Raw genomic sequence first — 6,902 nt, 5'->3', positions numbered from 1 at the left:
GATGTTACTAGAAACTCCTGTCTTACCAAAGCTTTTCCACATATTTTGGAAATAAGTGCTTGGAATGATTTTATCAATTTTATTTACATGATTCTCTCTTGAGCCTTTGTTTGTAATACCATTCTATATAAACCTACTGGCAGCCAAGAGGGCTGGTTAAAAATGGCTCCAGACATTGGATTTGCAAAACAACTCCTGAACAGAGATAACTTAAAAAAAAAAAAAACAGTTAAAGTAAGCCCATTAGTATGTCTGTGAGTAGCCATTAATGATACTCAATTGCACTGTTGAGGACTGGTGTGCTGTTGACCAAGCTAATGCCATGTCCAAGAGTGGCTGATTTATTTTGGTAGGTGAAGTCAAGGCGAATACAAGATGAATAAGAGACATTCCTTTATAAAGCACTGAGTGTCTACCTCCATGGTCTCTAAGAGGCACTTTGACTGCTTAATGTGCAGAAAGTTCCAAGATGGTTCAGTAAAAGAAGATCAACAAAAGTTATAGCCAACACACCCTGAGCAATTTTTGTGAGCTTTGCATGCCTGAGCACCAGATGATGGTTCTGCTTTTTAAAGGATATGCAAGTCAATTGTGGGCTCTGTTATTAGTTTTGCTTAGTTTCACAGGCTGCAGAATTTTGAAATGCTAGGCTAGCTACTGAGCATTCAAAGAAACGAAGGAAACATTTGAAAAAAGTTATCAGAGGGTCCCCCTGCTTTCTGAAACAATCGTAATAGCCTTTTGTATACACAGGGATATGTGCAGTGTGGGTTTCCCCCGCTCCCCACCACTTTTGACATTCCTGTTTTTGTTGTGGGATCATTTTACAGCAATATTGGGAAGCCCACCATTTTCATGAGGCACAGAATGAAGTTCCATTACCGATCAAGGCAGTAGACGCCAGACATTCATCCCCCGCCAATGCTAGATGCAGACTAAAGTACCCACTTACAAAATGTTGCCGGTACTTTCAACGGCTTCTTCCAGAGCAGTTAGTCCAATGTTGGGTTTGGTTCACACACATGCATCTCCAAGTGCTGCCTTGAATCTGTCTATGAGCCATCAGCAATCAAACCCCACAGACAGAACATTCATTATCACCTCAATAGACAGTGCCTTTGACTGGAAGAAGTTCACTCACATGCTGACCCTGTTCAGATGTTAGGCATGAAGGGCCAAACTACATGTTGTGCGCAGCTAGTGGGTGTTTTTTCTTTCTCCCCCGGCAGTTTATTTCCTTAGAGCAGTTTCCCCCAACCTGGTGCCCTGAAGATATGTTGGACTGCAGTTCCCATCATCCCCAGTGAGTACAACCATTGGTAATGCTGGCTAGGGATGATGGGAGTGGTAGTTTAACACATCAGGAGGATATCTGGTTGGGGAACGCTGCCCTGGATGAAAGGAGCTTCCAGAGACTGTGAGTTTTGGTGGAGAAATGGAATGTCTTTCCCACTTGGGATGAAAAACAGCTTTGCAACAGGGTGAGTAGAGAATGGTTGGAAGGGTAAGGGTGATGCAGCCCCTTTAACCTTCCCCTCTCACTCATCATTGCTCAGCTGAAATTCTGCTTTTTTGTTTTTAAAAAAGAAAATTGGCAAAACAGACACTGGATGGGCTAACATGTAAATTTGATCAACACTCAGGTCCACTCGACTCAAGTGTGCATGTGTGAACCAGCCCTGTATGTTGTCCTATAATAACACTGCAGTTGCCCAGAACTAACAGAGCTTTTCCCGTGCTCTGTCAATAGCAAGGGGTGTGTGTGAAAGCAAATGAGGGGTGGGGAGAGAGAAAAGAAACTACTTGTAGAAATGATCGAAACCAGCCTCCCCAACCTGGGACATTTTGTAACTAAGACTTTTGTAACTAAGAATGTGCCCATTTATTTTTTCCCCTCCTCCCCCTCAATCCCTTTTCCTTTTGTGCCAATCTTTTAGAGTGTAAGCCTGAGGGACTGTCTTATTATTGATCTTTGGCCACTCTGGGACCTTTTTCCAGCTGAAGATTAGGGTAAAAATGCTTCAAATAAATAAAAGCGGCCACTTCAGTGCTAAAAAAATGTCTTGATAACTTGTATTTTCATTTTTTTTCATTTTCACATGGTATTGGCATTAATATCAAATGAGGATGAATCACATAAAATCTGGTGATGTTGTGATGTCCCCATCTGCTGTTATGTGTGGATTTCTTACAATGACATTTGAACAAGTATTTATAGTAATAGATTGTCTTATAAAATGAAGTATGAACAAGATTGTTCAAAGTTACCAAAGAGAGTGGGTACCAGTTTGGAGCAGGCTGATTCACAGTTCAAACTAAGGTGAGGCCCTACTAGCTGTGTTTGTAAAAACAAATGTGGGAATGAATGAGAGACAGAGAAACCCTAGTGTACTGTGCCACTTTAGTGGCTGCTGATTTTTGTGACGTGAAATGAGTTTCAGTGGTCCACCTAGCCCAGCATTGTCTGTACTGATAAAGGGCAGCAGCACATCAAAGCATTCCCCTGAGCCTATGTGTATAATATCTGCCTACCAATGACACTTCATGTATCTGATGAACCCATCATCTGTGTGCCACAAGACTCTTTGTTGCTGTTACCTGACTTCCTTTAACTGGAGATGCCACTGATTAGAACCTGGGGCCGTATGCATGTAAAGCATGTGGTTTACCACTGACCTATAGGTGACATAGCTCTCAGCCTAAATCATCAGAAACTTGATGAGAGGCCGAGGGCCCTTCTCTGCATTTCCTTCATTGCAAACCACAGCACTCTTATAGTTTACTGTAAAAAGGGCCTGCTTGCAACTCTCCGAGTTCTATTTTCTTAGCAATGCACTTAAGCTTTGGATTTGTTTCCTTAAGCATCAGGTTCTGACGCAGACAGCACTTTACCGTCCACTGACTTGCATGGGATGGATGAGTACTCTTCTTGTGATCCTTAATGTGTCCGCTAAACAGTGTTGTTTTTGCAGCTGAAGAAAGCAATAAAGTAATTCGTGGATAAGATAGAGTGCTGAAAAGCCATTACAAGATTACCACCGCTGCCCGTTGTAGAAGACCATTGAATGCACTGAATTTGCCTTTCACAGCAGGCTGTTCTGATGCACCTCTCACCATCGCTATCTGCCCAGGACTTTAACATGCCCTAAAATAGTGTGGTTTGGTAAGTATACTTTCATACAGTCAAAGTTGGAATCTATTCAACAGATGGTAAACATGTTTATTAGAAGCCACCTTCCCCTTGCACTCTCCCTCTCGTTCCCTCCTTTTTCACATCACTGCCTTTTGTAATGCATTTAATTTTAATCCAAGTGAGTAAGCACTATTGTATTATTGACTGGAAAGGTCTGTGAATTAATTCATCAACATTTCCTATGCCTGCAAAAAACAAGCTTGGAATTTGTTAGTAATCTGATTGCGATGGTTTCTCTGAAAGCAGAATTGCTCCAGAGCAGGGAAAGCAGTAAATGGACATATTACTTTACCCATATGAACACAGTATAAATAAGCAACAAATAAACAAAACAAAAAAATCGGTTAAATAATGTGCAAATTGTGCAGTGTCAGGGGAAAAAAGTTTGAATCCTAGCCACATTTTTTTTCTTTCGTAGTTAGGATTACCAATCAGTCAGTATTTTACTGGTCATCTAGATGGGCAGAAGGGTGATCTCCAGATGTTTTGGATTTCAGCACCCAGAAGCCCCTGCCAGCATGGCCAATGGTCAGAAATGCTGGGAATTGAAGTCTAAAATATCTGGAGTTCTACTTTCTGCCCGGCCCTGTTCTAGGCAACCAATATTGGGGTCTGAAAATTGATACAACTCTGAATGCTGCCAGGCTACGATGCCCACAACCCTCTAGATTCATCCAAGACCCCAGACCCATCAGATTCTGCCTTGGCTCCACCAGTGTACCACCTGATCCTGCCTGGTGGGGACTGTACAATATTTTTGTAATCAAGCACTGGCTATCCTATTCTCAGAGAGGTTTGCCTGGCGCCTGCATTGTGCTTGTTTCAGTGCCAGGTGAAGACCTTTTTATTGTCCCAGGCATTTTAGTTTTTCAGTTTGTTTTTAACTAGTATTGTATTTTAATTTTTTTCTGCTAGCTTCTGTTTGGTTATTTTTGTTTTTATATTGTTTTAAACTTTTAAACTTTTATATTATATTTTATCATCTGTATTTTATTGTATGGTATGTTATGTTTTTAATTGTTGTGAATCACCCAGAGAGCTTTGGCTATTGGGCAGTATAAAAACGTACTAGATAAATAAATATTCCCAATATGGCTGTTCAGATATATGTTAATACTTGAAGCTAATATGAATGTATTATATTAAGGTGCCACTCACATGTCATCAAAAAGGAAGAAATGCAATACCAAAATAAAGGACAAAAGAGGACACAAATTTGCATAAAGTGTACATATGCTAATATACCAGGTGGCTCAAAAGTAGGTATACAGTTGTTTAGAATGTTGATGGGAGGGGGAGAGAATGTGTGAGTATAAGACATGTGGGTAGAGTCAGAATGACAGTTGGGAAGAGTGAGTGACAGGGAGTGACAGTTAAATCAGTTAAGTGAGGGGAGTGAGGCCCTTAAGTAGGTGTACAGTTGTTTAGGGTATACTACTTTTGGGCCACTCTGTATATGTATAGAAGCAAATTTAGAAAGAATTACTATAATTTAAATAGAAATACAATAATCTCACTATGAGGGGAAGACTGTAGTGATGTAACCTGTCCGCCTGCTCAGTCTGCTGTCTGCGTGGAAACTATTGTTGGGCAAGTTCTAGGCCCTTGCTTGCTCTTCTTATGTGTCTTTATCTTGAAATTGGACTTGGACATGACAGCCCTTCAAATAAAGGAGATTACTGAATAGAGGACTGTCATCTGTGAGTCCTTCAAACAGAGGACTGTCCTCTGTAAAGCAGAACAAATGGCCACCCTATATACTGCAACAGTCCCAATAGGGATCAGAAAAAAACAGCTGTAAGGCTGGGAACCCAAATAAAAAAAGGGACAGCTGTACCAGTTGAATTCCTAACGTGTTTCAACACTGGTCTTTATCAAGGGAAAAACTCTTAAGAGGTTTTTCTGGAGGATTCCCTCTCCCTCGCTTCTTCCAAAGAACACTGAAAAGTATTCTACCTTTCACTTTAGGTAGTGTTGAAGCGCACTGGGAATTCAATTGATGCAACTGTTCCTTTTTTATTCTGGTTTCCACCATATATACTGGTATTTGATCTTTATGAAGAATAGAAGTTTGTACTGTTGTCAGTAAGGTAAGTGGTATGGAATAATCTTTCCATTCCATAACTTAGGCTACAACTCTACAATTTAGGCTGCTTACCTGTGAGTAAATTGCATTGAATGTAATGTCATTTACTTATGAGTAGACATGTATAAGATTGCACTTAGGTTTATTAATTTATATCTTGCCTTTCTGTATGAAATACACTCCAGGGGCCTTACAATAAATGAGATTAAAACCACACAGTAAGACACAGTAAAAGAACTGGGGAGAGGGCCTTTTCAGTGATGGCACCCCAGTTTTGAAATACTGTCCCCAGAGAGATTCTCTTAGCACCCACTCTGATGTCTAGGGCAAGAATGACTGAGCTGCGATCTGAGCTTTCCAGAAAAGAGTGCAGCTTGAGTACCAGATCCGACCTTTCCAGAAAAGGATGCAGCAGCTGGTAAAAGTTACTACTGGTCAACCACTGCCTCCGTTGAGCATCCAGGAGTAATGCCAGATCCAGGCACATCACCAAGCTACAGATCTGTTGCTTCAGAGAGAGTACAACCCCCATTCAGAATAGATTAGACACTTCCACCCAGATAGTTAAATCCTCCACCCAACAGTACCTCCATCTTGTTTGGATTAAGCTTCAGTTTATTCACCTTCATCCAAAATGATGTATATGTCAAATTAAGCAACATAACAATACAAACTCTGAAATATTATGTGAGCTGTATGGTTTTAAAAATGCAACTTTTTGTGGAATGTTATTAGCATGTGAACTTAGGAACATAAGAAGTTGCCTTGAACCAGATCCGTCCATCTAGCTCAGTACTGTCTACACCAGGGGTAGCTGAATTTGGCCTGGGAGCTGAATTCCATTTCAGAGAAGTTTTTGGGGACCACATTCTAAGGGTGGGCAGGGCTGGATGTAAATGGGGCAGGGCCAACATACCAAAAATACTAGTGTATTTTAGCCTAAAGCTCTTCCTGCCAGTAACTAAGACTTGGGAGGAGCATTTCTACTTTTTAAAATGGGGAAAAAACAGCACAAAAGCTGGGAAAGCACCTAAAATTGGTGGTTGGGGGAAAGGGGGTGGGGCCAGGGCAGGGGCGTAGCCTTCTGGGGAATCCTGGAGAGCCAGGTTGGGACCTCGGGAGGGCCGGATTTGGCCCCTGGGCCTGGGATTCTGAGTCCCTGGTCTGCACTGACTGGTGACAGCCATACTGGGAGATGCCAACTTTTAGACATTCTAGTCTCCTGTGTTTTTTAGGGATTTTCAAAACATGAGTGCACCCCCATTTAGCTATACTACATTCTGTTTAAATATAAAGGGAACTGACTCACTTCCTGAAATGAAGAGATGGAACTCTTTTTACGTGGAATACTTAGCTCCAGCATAAGCGTATATTCAAGGCTAAACTGGCTGTAGCAGAAGGGGAGATGGCACAGCAGGGCTGCTCCCCTCCTTGAACTGTTTCCATTCAAGTGGCTCATTATAAGGACTTGGTAACTAGTAGAACTGATGACTGGGTTTGTTTGTTTGTTTTTCTCCTGGTTCCCCATCCCTTTTTCATTTCCTGTCATGTCTTTTAGATTGTATGGTTGTGGTCAGCCAGGGCTATTTTGTTTGTTACTGCTTTTATAGAAGATTTGTAAGT

The sequence above is a fragment of the Heloderma suspectum genome, chromosome 3, assembly GCF_057233095.1.
Source record: "Heloderma suspectum isolate Gila_16-S chromosome 3, 16-S_ref, whole genome shotgun sequence".
In the NCBI taxonomy this organism is placed as follows: Eukaryota; Metazoa; Chordata; class Lepidosauria; order Squamata; family Helodermatidae; genus Heloderma; species Heloderma suspectum.
Note: the sequence above shows the minus strand (reverse complement) of the source record.